The following is an 18,386-nucleotide window of genomic DNA, read 5'->3' on the forward strand; positions in this document are numbered from 1 at the left end:
TTTTAAATTTATTTCTGAAAATTTGTAGAAATTCTCACAATTTTAACTTAAATTTTTTTTCGAATTTCTTATTCTTTATTTAATTCTTAGAACATGTGCATCTAATACAATTTTTCTTGCTTTTGAATTCTTTGGAATATCGGTTTCTCTGATTAAATATTTTGAATGCATCGAAGTCAAATTGACAGTTCCATATAAAAAGAAAAGTCACTATAATCCTTCTAAAGCTAGTGTCTAAATTACTACGACAGTATAAAAGAAGAAACTTCCCAAATTGGTGAAGATTCTGCAAAAGATAACATCTAAAGAAGCATGCATTGAATCCTTAATACATAAGAAGAAAAACCGGAAAACATCATCATGTTTAACAAAAAACCAAAAGCTGATAAAAAAAAAGAATTAAAAAGAAATAAATCTCCTTGCAGCTGTCGAGAGAATGGGAAAATCAGTAATTATGCTTCTTTTACAAATTTTCTCAAAATTGGCAATTTTCAGATAATTCGCTCGCAAGAGCTTTTGGGAAGTAAATGAAAAGTGTCAAAAAAAACTTTAACTTAATAATTCTGCCAGTCTAAAAGTCAAAAATACGCAAAGCTATGACAGTTATAAACTATAGAATATAAAAATAATAATAATAATGTTACTGAGGAATCTCTACTTACTACTTTAAGTAACAGTAATTAGCCCGTCATCTTTAATAACACCATTAAGTTCAGTAATTTTAAGTGTCTCAGTTATAAACTTCTAAACGCTAAACTACGGAATAAATTGAATCGTACCTCTATTAAATTGTCGCAATTTCGTATTTTTAAACAATTGAAATATCAAAGAAGTAATAAACTTGTTTAATTAAGCATCGCCAATGACGTAACTATTTTAAATTACCAATTGGCTACCGCGTTTTGAAATATTTGATACAAAGAGCATAATTTCTTGTTTTTACAAAATTTTAAGAGTTTGTTTTTAGAAACCAGCAACTTGAAACTTGAGTCTTAAATGTTAAATGTTAATAAGGTTGTGTCATTTCATCTCTTTGGTAATTTGAGTATAAATGAAAATTTGTAGTATTTTAAGCAATAAATTTTCGCGGCGAAAACGCGCAAGGTTCATTTGTACACTCTAAGATAATTAAAAAGATAAGAATAAATTGAATTACTCACGCAACGAATGATATTTTAATTAAACGCGAAGTTTCACAACCGTGCAGGCGGCGTTCTCACGGAAAAATGAATTGATTTGCAAAATTCGCAAAAAACGCGCTAAAAGTCATAAATACATGTCATAAATTAAAACAAATCCTTATTAGTAATATGCTGTAATTGGTTCGATATTAAGCAGTTAATTAAGCACCTGTTCATGGTAATCACACTTGCCGCACCTTGTAATGACCGATCGAACTTGGGGTAATGCAGGAAAATTGTCCGTCTAGCACTACAAGTGAATACTAAACAAGAAAATTTAAAGGTCTTGAAGATTTTCTTTGTTAAATCTCGGAGCAATGAAGGTTTTGCCACTGGACAATTACGAGGGTGGTTGGTTTTTGTAGTTTTCCGGTTCGCTTTTCCGTGAATCCGGGGGCTAACCGCCACGTGTGAACACCTTATGTTAATACACCACGAGCTGGACTTACAGTTAATTCAGATAAACATATCTGTTCTTAATTGATGTAGGTAGCTGCTTCATTCCAACGAACTAAACATACGAGTCATTAAATTAACATCTCATCGTCGGAATTAAAAATAAATTCCAAGCAAAAACCCGACTAACGTACATTCATTTCCATCATTTCTCAGGAATCTGTCAGGTGCACAGGACACGATTGCTTCTCATCGACCCACATCCTTCCTGTCCTTGACAAAACGGCCTTTTTGAGGCGACAGGTCGCAGGACCATCGGACCGAAACGAAATCATGCCCACTTGCATATTAATTTATTTAAATAGAAACACACCTTTTGAGTGAAGAGATGTGTTGAAGATTAACAGCTCATTTCGGTCAAGTCGTGACACGCTAAATATTAAAATGTCTGCTCCGTTTTTTCTCTTCCCTTTTTCGCCCTGGGATAATCGAGCTGAAGTGAGTTTGCTTTTTGTTTCAAAGATGGTCGGCTTTGGGTTTGTCATGCACCGATCCGGATATCTTCATCTCACATTTCACTTTTTTTATTGTTGATTATAAATTAAGAAAGCTGTACGATTATGGCTCAATTAGTTTGTTTGTTGTGCGAAGTGCCGATAATGAAATTCGATTAAATTGATAATCGCTCGTAAAATAAATATTTATGCAGTAAAAGTCGGCAAAAAAGCGCCATAGCCGTGGCAAATTGGAAATAGAGATATTTTATGTTGCTATGTTTATATAAGCATAGGTTTGGCGGCTGAAAAAAGAAGCTAATTAACAATGGGCGTTGGACGAACATAAAAATTATTTTTAAGGATATCTGATTACTTTTTATGATTATTACAATTTTTTTCTTACAATAATTAGTGGAATTAGTCACGATTATTGATTCCAATAGATCTACAGTACCACCACATAGAAGTTATTTTTTAAGGTACGCTCTATTAAGTTTTAATTAAATGTTGTAGGTAGTCTAAAGTATAGATAAATTTAGTTAGAAGAAAAGCAGGTACAGAAACTGTTAAGATAGCTGAACGAAAATTATGAAAGCTGAGCAGAAGCAAAAACGCACATGAGGAAATTACACGTTGCATCGGAATTTTGAAAATTCTGAAAAATCTAAAAAAACATTGTATGTTAGCGGTAGGAGTGTGTAAAAGATGATTATTGTAATTATATCAACAAGTAAAAAATCCAAAATTCACTGTTCAGAAAACAACATGGTGTGATGGACGGAAAGAGAACACACTGTATTGCTGAATGATGGGTTATGGTGTCGGGAACTTGTTCTTTAACCGAAAGAGACACCATCATGTCTTAGTCAGCATAATCTCCAAACTTAAATCCGATTGAGTACGTGTGGAAAGGATCGGTAAGAGGTTGGTCAAGTTATTTTAGCCCCCGAATTAAATTAGCTTATCTGATATTGGATGCGCTAATTTAATACTTTGTTTACTTCGCAATTGCTAAATCTTCATTATATGGTAGAATCGACAATAAAAATCAGAAATAAACACAAAACCTAATTGAAGATTTCAGAATACTGATACTGAGGAAAAGAGGAAAATTAAAAAAACAAGAAAATTCTGAATTGCTAGTTTACGAGTTCATGAACTTAGAAGTTGACGACAAAAGTTTCAAAGAAGATAGATTAATAATAAAGGAGCGGTAATGCAGAAAAGCTGCATGTGAACGAGCTTTCGCTATGAGCTTTTAGCGAGAGTACTGTGCATGATTTTTATATACTGTTTTTTTAATAATTATTATGTTTTTATTTAGAAAAATATTTTAGGAATGTTATCAAATGCATGTTGGTATTAACTTTGTCACTTTGAAAAAAATTATTATTGTTGGAAATACAATTTTCAACGACGTAATTAAGATAATGCTTCTTCTTGGAGAAGTATTTGTAATTTTTGATAAAAGCTGATAAAAAAATAATAATTTATACCAAAGGCCGGATGATAGGTAAAACAATTTGGCAATTTGGTACTATACTTCCACAGCCCATAGAAATAATTACTAAAATTATTAAACAATTTAAATTACACACAGGATAGCTCAAGCATAACGACCTAAATTAGTTAATTGCATTTGTACAATATTTACAAAAAATGTTTATTTTGTAGATATGATTTACGAAGTGCAGTAAAAATTTTATTACGCCTAGTGCTATAAAGCGCTACTTTTTGCACTATAAATTAAACTGCCACTTCTTGAGCAAAAAAAACTAAAAGAAATCTAAGTTTAAATAAAAAGTAATGAACTTTATTAATTGGAGTAATTAGACAAAATATGCATAGGACAATAAAATGAAGAAATTTACATAAAATGATTTATTATAAATGACAGTGTATTGCTGGTTGCAGTTCAAATGTTGGTTTATTCCAGTTTAGTCTAATATAAGTTTAGTTTTATGTAAAACAGTTTGTCTTAATCCTACACCAACAAGCTTATGAAAATTAACGACCGAAGACAGTAAAAAATTTAAATTAAATCTAACGAAGTAATAGATAACTTTTGTAGTTAATATTTATGGGATAACTAAGACACTTTTTTAAAGCAGTTCTTGAGTACAGTAAAAGGAAATTTATAGCAGTTACTTTATTACATCCAGTAAGATTTAGGTTTTATATGTTACCTGTATTTTCGCAATGATAATAATCTTCTAATGAATTCCTTATAGAAAACACAACGACAACTCGTACACGTAGCAATAAATCTAGATAGACAGCTTACAAATAATTAAATTAACAACAAACAGTTACAACAATGCTTAATCAACTCCATCTAGAATTTTTTAACGTCAATTCGATGGTGTTGTTACTGTAAAGCGTAGTTTTTCGGATTCCGCCAAAGCTATAACTTTCTTCGCATCTGTGCGCGTGGTAAAAACTCGTGTCAATAAACAATAAGTGAGTCCTTCTGCTAATGAGCCATGTTGCACCATCGAGCAAATTCCAGCTGCCATGGAAAATGTTAAACAAACTATGACTCAATTAAGAACAAATGTGACGATGGAATGATTTTATACCGACTCAAGATAGTAATTCGTTTATTGTGAACAATGCGGATTTATAGACACGACTCGTCTCAATCAGCCGATAAACGTCTGATCCGGAGAGCTTCTAATTAATCTGAGTCTGTGCGCAAAAAAAAGAAAGGTCTTTTAACGAGTACCAGTGGGCAAGATTGCTGTAGGTTCTTTCGTAGAATTACATCACTCACGTTGAATAAGTACCTAATTACGTTTACGTAAGACAAAATAATCTCTAAGTATCGGTAACAAGTAGAGCAATGGGTTGTTGTCTTGTAGATACTAACAATTTGTGGCACTTAAGGATCGAATTATGCATTTGCCATGTGAAATCGGCGCTAGTGGTCGTGCGATCGCTTGCATATGTAATACTTATCCGCACTCCGTTACGCATCTTTTCCTCTAAGATCATTGTTATGTTAACCGATTATCAAACGATCATTCCCATTTTTATAGCTTCTGGGGAACTCACGTCGCATTAGAATTTTTCATCAAGTGACGAGTTAATGACACCCGATTAACTAACTGTCAAGTTTAGATGCGTGAAAGTAGGTAATAACTTACCCAAAAACTTTTATTGTCTGAGGTTAAATTCGTCGGGAATTAAAGAAAAGCGCGGTTAGAGGCCGACCAACATTTTAAAATGATTGCCTCGGTTTCGCTACCAAATTCCTGCACTGTATGTTTATTTATGGTTTTGTACTTCTGTTTCTTCTGTGGTTACGAGCGACTTTTTATTCCCAAATTCGCCGCTTGTCTGCTTTATGTGAACAACAAAATGAAGATGTTCAATTGTTGCCGGACGGACCACCGTGAAATCCAAAAATGACACTTTAATAAAACTGAAAAAGGAAGATATAATGACCTACTTGGTGAGAAATTACGCGGTTTTTTCAGCAGAGGGAGGCCAACATCTTCTTTGTGGCGAGCCTCAAATTGCAGCAAACTTTACGTTGTCTTCGATACGAAAAAAATTGTTCCCACCATCAAAATTTCTTTAAAATTCCCGTATCTGGGGCATTCCTGATTGGAATTTCGATAAATTTTTGAATCGGTTCACTGAAACTATCAAAACAGGTGACTGAAAAACATGTACAAACAAGATAAATATAACTATAAAAACCAAGTTTTAAATGAAAATGGAGTAGTTTCATTCGTTCTGATTATTTTATGGTTACACAATAACTGAAACGAGCAATGCAGTTGATCGCTACGAAAGTGAATTTGTTTATGATAGGTAGAAGAACTCTGCGAACCCCTCGTAAAAATAACTAGATTTCAGTAAACTTTATCACCTATTATTTTAATGACCAGCCTAAGTAATCTCAGATTACATTTTCATATGGGAAGCTTGTACCCTATTAGGCATAAACGTTCCTCTAAATTGGAAATATAGACAATAAAAGTCCTGTTGCTTCGAAAGTAGCCTCCGCAGGCTCCGCTAACAAAGCAAAAGAACCACAAATTAACAAGAGATTTCCCCGTAAAATTTGACCGCCACTAAATCTGAAATATTTTACGAAGCGTCGCGAATATTCTGGTAGTACCGGTTATTAATTCTTTTACGAGGTAATTGCACATGAGAAATCTTTAATTCGTCTTGTTCGATTTTAATTGGATACACTTTCTATCTATTTTTGCTACTTCTAATAAATATCTATAAAAACGTCAAGACAATCAGGAATACGCCAACGTCGAAAATTCTTCACGTTCTGGACCATGACTTAATTACAACCTTTGAAGATTAATACGTCACGTTTCGAACGGCTTTAAATCACCCTCATCGGAGAATTCTACTGAAAAATTCGATGGAATTTTTTAAATGCGAGAGAATTCGATTTGCTCCAAATTCGGCGAGTAGCGGTACCACCGCATGCTGAGATGATAAATCGGTGATAAAAAAATCTAGTACCGTAAACTTCTTGTAGAAGCGCGCAATTAATTTCTGCACATCCCCGTAATTTTGGTATTGCGCCCGGAAGTACGTTCACAAATTTGATTAAACTGTTTGATTGATTAGCTTTCCAATTTCGGTCGTTGTGTAATTAATTTATTCACATTTGAACACGAGTAAAATTAATTAACAATTACGAATTTTTTTTTATAGTAATTTATGCGTCTGTCAAATTCGTAGGGTGTCTGAAGTTTTATCGACTGATATAAGAATTGTTAGAATGTTAGAAGCACATTTCACTTTTAACTTTTTTATGGAAACTTTTGATTGTTTTGATAGAAACAGTGCGTGTTGCGTAAAACTCGTTAAAGTTTATGCTAATGAGAAGTAGTAAAATTTGTGAAAACAGAAGAGAATTTTGATTAATTAATCAATTTTTTTTGACGCTGAGCTCACGATTTTGTCAGGTGTCTGAGAAACCTTTTTTCTCTCGTAAAGTATGTAACAGGTACAAAAATTTCTATTGCACGTAAATAATGACTGTTATGTTTCACACCATTTTCTTTAGTTTTGAATTTTCCGGTTTCAAGTACCAAAAAAGGATACAATCTGGTTAGTGTACTGCACATGTCTTGAGTTTGATTGCAACAATTGTGCAAGAACAGCAATTAAGGTTTGCAAATGTTGGCTCACAGGCAAAAACATTGCAGCCATTGAGTTTTTAAGAGCGTCATAAACCTACATACATCTGCATCCAAGCGCGTTCTTAATAATAGGTCTTTTTCGAATAAACTTTTTTTATCAATACTAAAGTCGAAACCAATTTAGAGCTAAACTAAGAAAAGTGGGATCGTCTAATTAAAACCAAAAAAATGCTTATTTATGTTTATTGAGTTCTAAATTGGTTTCTTGGTGCTTTATTTGATTTAGAGACTGCTAATTTGTGTTTACGACTAAAGACACAGAACAGTATGAGGATTGTTGACGGCCAGCCCACTGTCATTTTTTGTACTTATTAAAAGTTGCATCATTTTTGAAGCTCCACAGAGGCCTTTAGATTCTTTCTCCTTATTTAGACCTACTCAATGTTATTTTGACTAAATTTCTTGGATTCGTTGCGTCCTACTGCATAGAATACAAATTGAATTCAATTTTTACACTAACCAAACATGTGGTTTGCTGAAAACCGTCGATTTTGGTGTGTTTTTGTTTTGTTCCTCTTTTAGACGCCTGACAGGACAACACATTCACGACAATTAAATTTATGCAGATTGCCCAGTTGGGCCTTTCTGGGACAACAGAGACTGGCTTATTAAGGAACTTTAGGTACCTATTGTACAACAGGTGCCACTTTGGAAGTCTTTCAGGAGAGTTTAAGTTATTACTTGGTGTGAATAAAAACAAATCTTGGCTTGAGAATATTAAACCTGTCCATATCGAGGTTATTACCCAAGTCACAATACGTCTCACCGTAAGCGATACCTTGTCATTCTATTGATGATGGACGTGTTCCTTTCAAGTGGACCATGAAGCATTGTCGGAACTATGACATGTAATCTGATCTATTTTGAACCGCTGGAGATTTCAATGCCCGATCAGAGCAGATCAATAAAAGTGAATAAAGCTCGCGTTCTGTACAGTTAGGCGTTATTCTATACACTTATGAACCGAAGAAAACAAATTAAATACGTTTTGATCGCATCTATTAAAGAGTGATAATTGAATCTCCGTGTACGCTATGAATTCCTGATGTAATTGTAGACCCCGGCTGAAATTTCAGTGAAAATGCTGAAGGTGAACGAAGAATTAGGGCGAAATGATTTTTTACCCGGCGACAGGAAACTTAAACCTGTTTCATTTCCCTCGAATTAAGTTTCACCTGCTGAGGTTGAAAAACGAAGTGGTAATTTCGCTGCTTTTGTCTTCAGTTAACAAGCTGGTTTGATTCTGGTAATTAAAGGCGGGACGGAATTTCGGGGATTTATTTCTTCGTTAATTGGGAGTTGGGCCGAGAGCACAAAGGAAGAATATTCCAAAAATTTGACGGATTGGTTGGAAGAAAGCTGGGACCACCTTAATTGCTTAATCGGTCTGTCAGAATGACACAGTTCCCAATCAAACCTCCAATCGAAATAATTGAATTTTGATCAGTTGTAGGCTGTTTGTTTCTATATTTAGATCTAGCACGCGAGATTAATTTCTCAATACCCCTCAATTATCTAACTTGAAACCGATATTAATCTTTGACTGAAAAATTCAGGATAACCGAGCGTCAAACGAACACCACCTTCCAATGATGAAGATATCTGTTTCATTTTTCGGATCGTAACTTATAACCTGCCCGTAATGCATCCATCGCCTTATAAATCATAAAAGAAAATTTATGGACTTCCCCGCGGCTACAAGCTCATAATAAGCTCTCGCGAAAACGTCTGAACATGGCGAAAAGCCTCATCTATCACCCAATTAATCCTGATTACTAAATCTCTCCTTTTCATCCCACACCCAGTTCAGAGATTTTTCACGCTAACAAATGTTTCTTCAGCTATTTGGGTGAATCGAACAGGATTTGAACGGGAATGCTGTTATGGGTTCGCAAATGCCCATAAATTGTTGTTTTCGGTTCCGTTTGGAGGATTTTGTGATCAATGGCTTAGTCACGGAAATTCATAACCGTAGCTGGGACAAAATGGGCGTTTTGTAGAGAAATAGTACACGCATTCATCTCGACCTCACTTTGGTGAGAATCAGTGAAAACCGTTATGTGGAGAAAATCCAACCAAATCAAAGAAAACTGAAGAAGCTTTTCATACGAGTGAGTTACACTTTCAGTGCACGTAACTACACGAATATCTAAATCATATTTTACAGTCGTCACTTCTTGCCCCATCAAGACATTATACCACAATAACAATGAATTCTTAACGACTCGCGACCGATACTTATTACTCCGACAAAGTAAACACATTGTATTATAACAGTTTGACCGCAACGTGGGCGTTCGGATACATTTGTAGCAGGATAATTCGAGACAGTTTCGGTATTAGTGCTCAAAAACGTGATCCGCGAACTTAATTAGCGGAGCACTCACGAGAGATGAGACGTTTTTGCGGTTTACGAAAATTGTATATTGGATTATTATAAAACAATACCGGGAGTTTTTTAAAAAAGGGCATTTTACGTGAGACCTGATCACGACTTGCACACAAAGGATAACTGTACCGCTTTTTCGGCGAGACGAGATAGTGAGCTTTATTAAAAATGACAGCTATTAAAAACTTGCAGTGCATGCGATCTAGAGCGTTTTGCAGTCTCTATTAAATAGGTATTGGTTTTAGAATAATTCTATGTTAAGAGGTAAATTTGGTGGCAACGCCGAAAACATAATAATTACAGTCAGGGAACATTTAAGAAGATTTTACGCCGCTGAAATTTATGCAAATCACTTTGTTAACATTTTTGAATGCACAAAAATTTCTCTCTTCTGATATGTCTATCACTTGTACATATTTTAGAATTGATAATAATTAATTAAATTACATCTAAACATATAAAATGTTCTAATTTTGTTTGGTTACACTTTCTTAGATAAATAAGCAATCATATCCCAGTCTTAAAACACCCAAAAAAACATTAAATATTTTCGAATTTATTTTTGTTCTTCACATTTAATTTTGTTATTTTTTTCTCTCCTGACATACTTTCAAGCGTTATAAAAATTGAAATATTTTATGTACAACGTGCGTATAGTCTAGAGGTGGTTGAAAATTACTTAAACTTTTAAATAAACAATACACGGACCCTTTCAAACTTTTCTGCAATTAGTTAGAGCATTAGCCGACGTCCTTCAAAATTTGTCTTCTCTGGCAGATAATATATTCTAGTAATTTGCTAAATGAACTTATTTGAAATTACAAAATAAACAACTTTGTAAAAAAATGAATTAAAAGTAGTTTTAGTTATTTAAAAATTTACGTTAACTTTTCTTTTTCTGTTTTCCCCTGGCGAGCAAAATAACGCATTTTTAATTTTTTCGAAAATGTGCTCTATTATCATCTATAAACTTCTGCTGATTAGAAACATGTAAGCGCCGACACCGGATTTTCCAAACCACAGATTTTTAATTTTCAACCAATTTTGTTCGTTTTTGGAACGTTTGATAAAAGTCTTTCTCTTTTGACCAAATTTTAATAAATCTCGGATTATACAGAGTGTCCTAGAAGTCGCGCCCCAGAGAGAAAACGCTTATGGAAGCAACAATTCTAAACCAAAATTTTGAAATTAAAATTTTTAAAACTCAAAAAATAATCGAGATAAGACAAAAAACGGTAGCCAATCCCGAAGCTAAACAGAATTTGAAAATCGGTAATTATGGACAATACTATCATCTATTGGTCTGATGAACATTACACTCTCGTTGCCTAGGAAATTGAGATGGCCTTTTACTTCAGTTTTTAAAATAACCTTTCGGGTTTGATTGTTAATTTTTTATCCGTTTTTGAATGCTAATAAACTTTGTCAAATTTTGTTTTAAAATTTACCATCTGTATTGGTACTTTGTAGAGATTAAAAGATTTAGAAAATAAAGGTTCAGAATATAAAGGTTTTATTAATGTATTAAAAAAATTATTAAATTTTAACCGATCTTTTAATATAGGCAATAAATTAAAAATATCAAACCCATTAGCACTATTTATAAAACAGTCTATGTTTAGAAATTCAGACTTTGAGAAAGAAAAATCGCCTTAGAGCTTGAGACGATAAAGAACAAGAGTGCAAGCATAAGATAAGAGCTATGAAAGCTTTCACGTCTGAAAACTGGAAACATGAAAATTCGTGAGCTTTGCATCCGGATTGCGCGAGCACTGTCTTCAAGAACGTGAATTTAAACCTGAGAGGTGAAAATGTTAGGAGAAGAATGTAAAAACAATTTCTGTCGTACTAAAGATGGATTAAAATAAGGCAGATAGGAAAAAAAACACCTAAAATCTACTTTCTGTTCATTTTTAGCTTAAAAATTCGCAATAAATGAATAAGTTATTTAACTCACGACATTTTTAATAAAAGGAAGAAAAATGTTCTACCTAACCGTTAGAAAAACTAAATAGAGAGTCATAATTCTTCTTTTCGCCGCATTTTTTTCTCATTTCATAAGAATAGTGATTATACCATTTTTAGTATTTACCATCTAGAATGTAGAAAACTGCTAACGGATTCTCCAGGAATTTCGTGCAAAAACTCATACTTTAGCGTCCACTGGCGAAGAGCAATAATTGTAAAGAAAGCAGCAGGATGAAGTGAAAAAGCCTTCAACTAAGTAAATGCTAAATAATTACTGCCATCAAATTGCTGCTTATGTTCTTTTGCAGAATGCAACTTTCAATAGTAATTATAGATCAGTAGTTGTTTAATTTGACGTTGAAGCGTGTTAAGTGTTGGTTATTTCAATTGGTAGGTAGGCAGCGGCGATGCAATATTGGTTATTTCTTATTACATGTCTGAAGAAAAAAATTCTAAAGTTGAGACGACTTTGGTGGTATTAGAAAAGCCGGAGACAGATGTGATGTCACGGCGCATTGACATCACGGATGAGTAAGCGATTTTTTTGGATGTAGTTGGGTTTTAGTTAAAAATTTCACTCAAGCGAAGAGCATCAATCACCGAAGAAAAGGTCGATTTGTATTTTGCTTTGGTCTTGCGTCTTCTGTGCGGTTTTAAATGTTCTTTGCCTGCGCTGTCGTTTTGATTCCACCTGCGATTTTATTTGATTAGCAATCTCGAAAAGGAAATTGATTTTTAATTTCTTCCGCAGTTCTACTTTTCTCGTGAGCTCCTCCGGCAGTTACCTATTGAGATACATATGTGCGCAAAACGATTTATTTTTCATTAATTTGTGTCAACCTTCTGCACCGCAATTAATCTTCGGTTTAGCGAAAAATAAAAGATCCTGATCGAGTTCTTTCTTTTTGCCACAATGTTGTGGTGTCAGGTTGAAAGCAAACAGAACAATTAACTTTTTTCATGGGTGCATCAGGTGGTCCAAAAATCCATCAAAGGGCCGCTTACCGTCATCTATATTCCCAAGTCACGCAAGCCATTTCAACGATGTTACACTTTGATACCAGCCGCATATTAATTAATGACCGTCAAGTGTCATCAACGTCATTTTTTCCATCCGTTCCTGCGGTCAGCAGGTTGGAACAGAGCTTCGAAACAAGTTCCTGCAACTAGAGCTTCTCTGATAAAAATTGCAAATGTTCCCTTCCAGGCCATAAATTACACCGCCTTACATCAATCCTTATCTTTGAATGCGTAAAACTAGTTCGCCGTAATTACCCGAAAATTCCTCGAGATGATCAGCCTAGATTCGACAGAAAAAAATGGCAGGAATGTGCAGCCGCAGCGGTGTTGGTTGCCTAGCTCGATTTTATTCGCGAAAGTGCCTAGAAGTGTAACGAAGAAATTATGGAAATGTTGTAACGTGTAACAAGCTCTCGATTTCATGTTAAGTGCGGATTTTTCCAGTGCATTTCCCTGGGAAATGTCGGCGTGCATTTCACGGATCAGTGCATCAATTCGCTCGTCTGTAGTGTTACAAAACGATTACATGAAAAAATTACACGTGCATAATTTAGAAATTGAAGAGAGAATTTCCAAAAATACTTATGCTGATGGAAAAAATGTTGCAAGCGGGGTCGTGATGACGCAAAGTGTACAATTACGAAACGTCTAGTTAATTACTGAACGCGATCGTGGAAATTGCTGCGATTACTCATTTCACGGATCAGTTATTTAATATATTGTCTCTCTGTTGTTTGGAAATTCGTTAATGCAGTTACGACCGCAAACCGACGGCACCTGAAGGTTGTAAACACCGACAGATAAAACTTCTTTTTCCCTGATTTTACAGCAAAAAAATCGAAGAAAGGTGGTACTTATCACTAATTTCTTGTACTACTTTTAGGGAATTTCCTTTATTACTCTCCCATAAGGAAATTAATAATAAACCCACACGCAATTGCCGGCAATAAAGCACTATACGAGCTTCGATTACAATGTTCACCGTGCACGCTAATCGAATTTGTTTTCCAACGGAGGTCGCCTTATAACCCAACACAATGGGATTTCGAAATGTTCTGCAATTGCAATCCGGAGAATTTTTCCTCAGACTTTGTATCGCAGCATGAAGTGAGCTAATTGCGTTCGGGATAGATCAGAAGTGTTAGAAACGTGGACGTCATGCCGGATTATGGTTTGATGGGTCATGCGGAGATGGATTTTGCACAGATTTTTTCCACGGAGATGTAATGGTTTTTCAGATGGGCGTCACGCTCGTTGTTGGTTAACAGTGCGTGGTTGAAGGTTCGCTCGTGTTTGGGTTAGAACGTAAAAAATTGCCGCTGAACTCTTGTGTTGTCACGAAATTCTCAAAGCGGAGAAAAAATATTGATTGCAAAATAAAAATGAAAAGGCAGCTTCTGCGGCTTCTGTTAGTAAAGTTAGAACAGGAAGAAAACCATCGCGGACGTTTTCTGACTGTTATTGCAGCTTCAGTAAAGATTGTCGTGTTTTAATTTAACCAAAAGTATGTGGTGCATTTGCAACTTTGTTGTAACGTTTTCTCTTCTGCTTATCGAGTTAAAAAGTGGTCAAGCTGTCGCTCACACTCAGCAATGGCCCCAGTTTTTTTGGGAACTATATCAATTACCCCTGAAAAGATCTGAACTCATTTTGAAATGAAGTAGTTAGTAATTCTAGACAACTACCTATTAATTACGCCTGTTTTGGATCAAGATATCTACTAGACCCATTTCTATAAATCCCTTCTTGTGCAATATATCCGTTGTGGCGCCCAGCGGAGGCTTCGATCTCATTTAATGTCCCTCTAGCACGAACCAAACGTGGACGAAATGATCGTGTCAAAGTTGCACCGGTAATACATTCGTCTGTAATTATAGCGGGATCGTATCTCAATATGTGGCGTAATCTGTATCATTGGGGAGTTACTGGCTTTGTGTGATTATAGATAATATCTCAACAAGGTTGTTATTAGCTAGAATTTCTCTTTTTATCTCTTCAGGAAACACCACACATGTCCGATCAACTTCGGCAAGATTCGCATTCTACACACGAAAATCCTCTGTCTAATTACAGAAAATTCCCCATCAATCTAAAGGCAATCCCATAAATCATAATAAACGTACAACTGTGGGAACTAAAGCACACATGTGCATATTATGATAATTTGCCGCAATTAAGGGCGTGGTCGGAACTGTAGGTGGCAATGCGGTACGATAAAAACCGGCATTAGTAGTCATTGTTGGCTTTTCTACAAAATGGTAATTAAAATCTAGCCCTGACCTTAACATTATAAACGGCATTATCTATTCCAGCACGTAATGGAAAACCTATTATTTTACACGTTTTTTATTTTATTGGTACAGCAATTTATTTTATATACGCGGTGCTAGCGGATAATAATATCCTTTTGACATATTGCATAACGCGTTTATTGAACAAACAAAAAGACACAACAGGAAATTAAGCAACGCCGGAACCATAAAATTTGCACATTCTTTTTGGTTCTATGTCGAGCAAGCGTCAAGAACTGTGCTAGTTTGATTCATTTTACCCATTTCTTAAAAATTGTATGTCTTCAGGAGGTTACTACAAGAAAATACAACTGGAAGGCGGACCTGAGAGTTATTTTGCTCTAGTTGTATCTTGCAATTTTTAAAAGACTCGCTCAGGCACGGGTGTATTTTGACCTTTATGAGAAAGCACAGACACTCCTCTTACAGAAAACCAATCGTATCTGTAACGACGACAAAATTTAGAAAAACCAATGAAAGGAGAGTATATGAAAAGTCAAAAGCTTTTAAGAAGATGGTATTTATATACCAAAGGAGAGAAAACACTTTTCTGGTCCAAGCGAACTTTAAAAACTCCTTTATATTTTACGTATAGTAGTACATGACGGTTGTTTTTATCCCCACTAAATATTTAGCTTCATATAGGCAACTCAATATACTCTTCTCTTTATCCACTTGTGGAAGAGAAATTTATTTTTTGGCCTCATGAATTGTAAACGTTAAATTAACATTCAATTGACATCTTCGGAAACACTAGATTTACAAGCGCCCTGGACATTTACAAACGCCGTGCGGTAAAAATTGCCCAAATCGTCTGCTCTTAAGATGCGTTTATAAATTAAAATCACTTTACCATAATGAAGATTGATCACCAAAGTAGAATCTACCTAAATTATTATCTTAATTAAGACAATATTTCTATTTTTAAAGTAATATTAAAACGTTTTTTATACAGCTCCATCTTGTGTATTTTTTGTGCACCAACTACAAAATTGACAGAATTGACAGATGATGAAATTTACAAATGTCAGATGTGACAGTTCTCATGAATTTTGAAAAACCCAATTATTTAAATTAAAATTTTTCGGCCAAAAAGTTTAATACAACTCTTGTGCGTTAACCATTTTACAGCGCTCAATCATTAAAGCACTCCGACCACGCCGTCGTGCTTCAAACTGATTTCGCGCTGTAAAATGTAAGTTACCACACGCGACTGTAAATAAATTACCAGTTCGGAAGCAGACAGATTGACATCTTTTCACGCTAGTAATGAAAAAAAAGTTTAATCTCCATATTTTGTAAAATTTTAATCTGATCGTACTTACTTTTTACCAAAAAATAAAAAAAAAATAGAAAAATAAACAACATCTTGTGTAGTTAGGGTGCATATCTATTTATTTAATAGGGTGTCCAACTACAGGTCATTTTACAATCTTCGATTGAATCGATAATTTTTTAGTAAGACTGCATTATCTTCCATTCGAAACCATTACTTCTTACTTCCACCCGCTCCTGCTTGAAAACCGCCGTTAACCCCAAATCCCCCAGGAGTTCCACTTATGGTCCCTTGAAATCCCCCCTGAAACGATCCAGGTGGTGTTGTCTGTTGAGTGCTGCCGCCATTTTGAGGCGCAGCCTTTACCACCTAAAACCCCGTCACACCGAAAGAAATACCAACAGAAAATTCTTACCAAAACTGTCGTCAAAATCAGCACGGAGCAGAAAACTAAGAGACTCTTCATGGTTGTGTTGATATGATTTATGGCTGCGATTTGTCATCTTTTATATCTATAAATTTTAATAGATTAACACCTCAATATGTGAAATTACCCGTAAAAAATGGTAAGTAATTGTCACTTTCCGCACATATATGTAATCAAATGTTAATTTTTGACGCGTGATGAGTACTTTGAGCGGTATTTAGAAAGCGTAAACATGAATTAAAGTTGAATATTTTTTACAATTTCCACAAAATTACGACTCGTTACAAAACGGATTATTTTACGGTCAGTTGTCGCAGTGATGACCATTGTGGTCCAAATTAGGAGATGATCGTTTTAGTTTAAATTTACACCTGCAGCTGATAGGAGGTAAAATTTCATCATTTTTCACACTATGCTTAAAAAAACTGCAATATTAATATTTAACAACCTTCGGTTTTACACCCGGAAAAAGCTGTCTTCGCCGTCCCTCAGGGCTCCGCTTCGGGACCGTTTCACACTTGTCCTAAATCCGACTGTACGTTAATGGGAAAAAAGTCGCCATGGTCGCGCAATTATCACCGCCCGTCTTGTAATCTATTATGCTAATCACACGTGAGCCTTTCAGCGTTAATTAATCACAATTACTTTTTCAGCCATTAATCATCGAATGTTCAAATTTGCACCTGAAAGTCTTTGAACTACCATTAGTTTGCTTTTTAACAAGGTCTGAAAAATACGATCTGCTAAAGGAACGAGATAATCGGAAATGGTTTACGAGTACAGAGTAAGATAAGAATTCTAAACGGCTGTTAGTACCACATAAAAAGAGCTTTTATCGGGAAAAACCGATAGACGACGAGATTCACTCGACTTGCTACAACTTTTATTGTTTACTCGAGCATTAATTAAATTACGACGGTGTGTAACGAGAAAATTAATATTTATAGCGGATTTTTTCAAATGGAATAACGAGTTCTGGCTGGCCGGAGGCTGTAAAAAGCATTTTCTTACTCAAACCAATTATAGTATTTTTTATCGACAATGCAAAGACAGCCTTCAAAAGCACTAATTACTGATAATTTCCATTTTACACCAAATGCGAAACTTGGTACAAATTTTGACCTTACAAAACCAAATTAGTTTTCTGTGTTCAGCAATTTTAAAGACATTAGAACCGATTGATTTTTGACATCAGGATACAGCTAACACGCTTCCGTGAAGAACAAAAAACGCAAAACATGCTCTGTTTTTTCTATTTTCGATTAACACCACTTTACAATTTGGTTCCAATTCCCTATCGCTCTGAACCCGTTCCATGGCATAAAATTTTATTCCTTCACATAAATACCACCGCTGTGAGTATTTAGATTACACGTTGATACCATCATCTTTATTTATTTCGCAGCAACGACGCCGTCAAAATACCAGAAGCTATAAGCACCATCTACAACATGTTCCAAAGTATCCATTCGACTCCTCGTAAATACTTTGCTTGGTATTAACAAAGAATACCTTGTCTATTAATGATGGGTGAGGGTCAGACACAAATCATTCTCAAATGGTAGCTTACTGCATCTTTTTTTTCAGATGTAATTAGCATCAAGTTCTTGATTCTGGCCGTGGATGGAATGTCTTAAAATGGTCGGGTCGAGTAAGTGTCGTCGACGAAGATGTGGAGGATGCTGGACAACGACCGCGCGCTACCAACGAGATAAGTTAATGAGAAGTTATGTTGCGGCTCTGTACAGCTGAAAGGGCCAA

At 35.0% G+C, this 18,386-nt stretch overlaps 1 long non-coding RNA gene across 1 annotated transcript; it reads right to left on the bottom strand.

The window, feature by feature from the left end:
* Positions 1–16,299: 16,299 nt before the first annotated feature.
* LOC148174045 (uncharacterized) lies at positions 16,300–16,710 on the bottom strand. Its single transcript, XR_015770162.1, has 2 exons — positions 16,614–16,710; positions 16,300–16,567 (listed from the first exon to the last, which is right to left on the bottom strand). It is a non-coding gene; the product is annotated as an uncharacterized LOC148174045 (long non-coding RNA).
* Positions 16,711–18,386: the final 1,676 nt, after the last annotated feature.

Source organism: Gnatocerus cornutus, chromosome 5 (assembly GCF_029298725.1).
Source record: "Gnatocerus cornutus isolate USDA-ARS CGAHR chromosome 5, icGnaCorn1.1, whole genome shotgun sequence".
Classification (NCBI taxonomy): Eukaryota; Metazoa; Arthropoda; class Insecta; order Coleoptera; family Tenebrionidae; genus Gnatocerus; species Gnatocerus cornutus.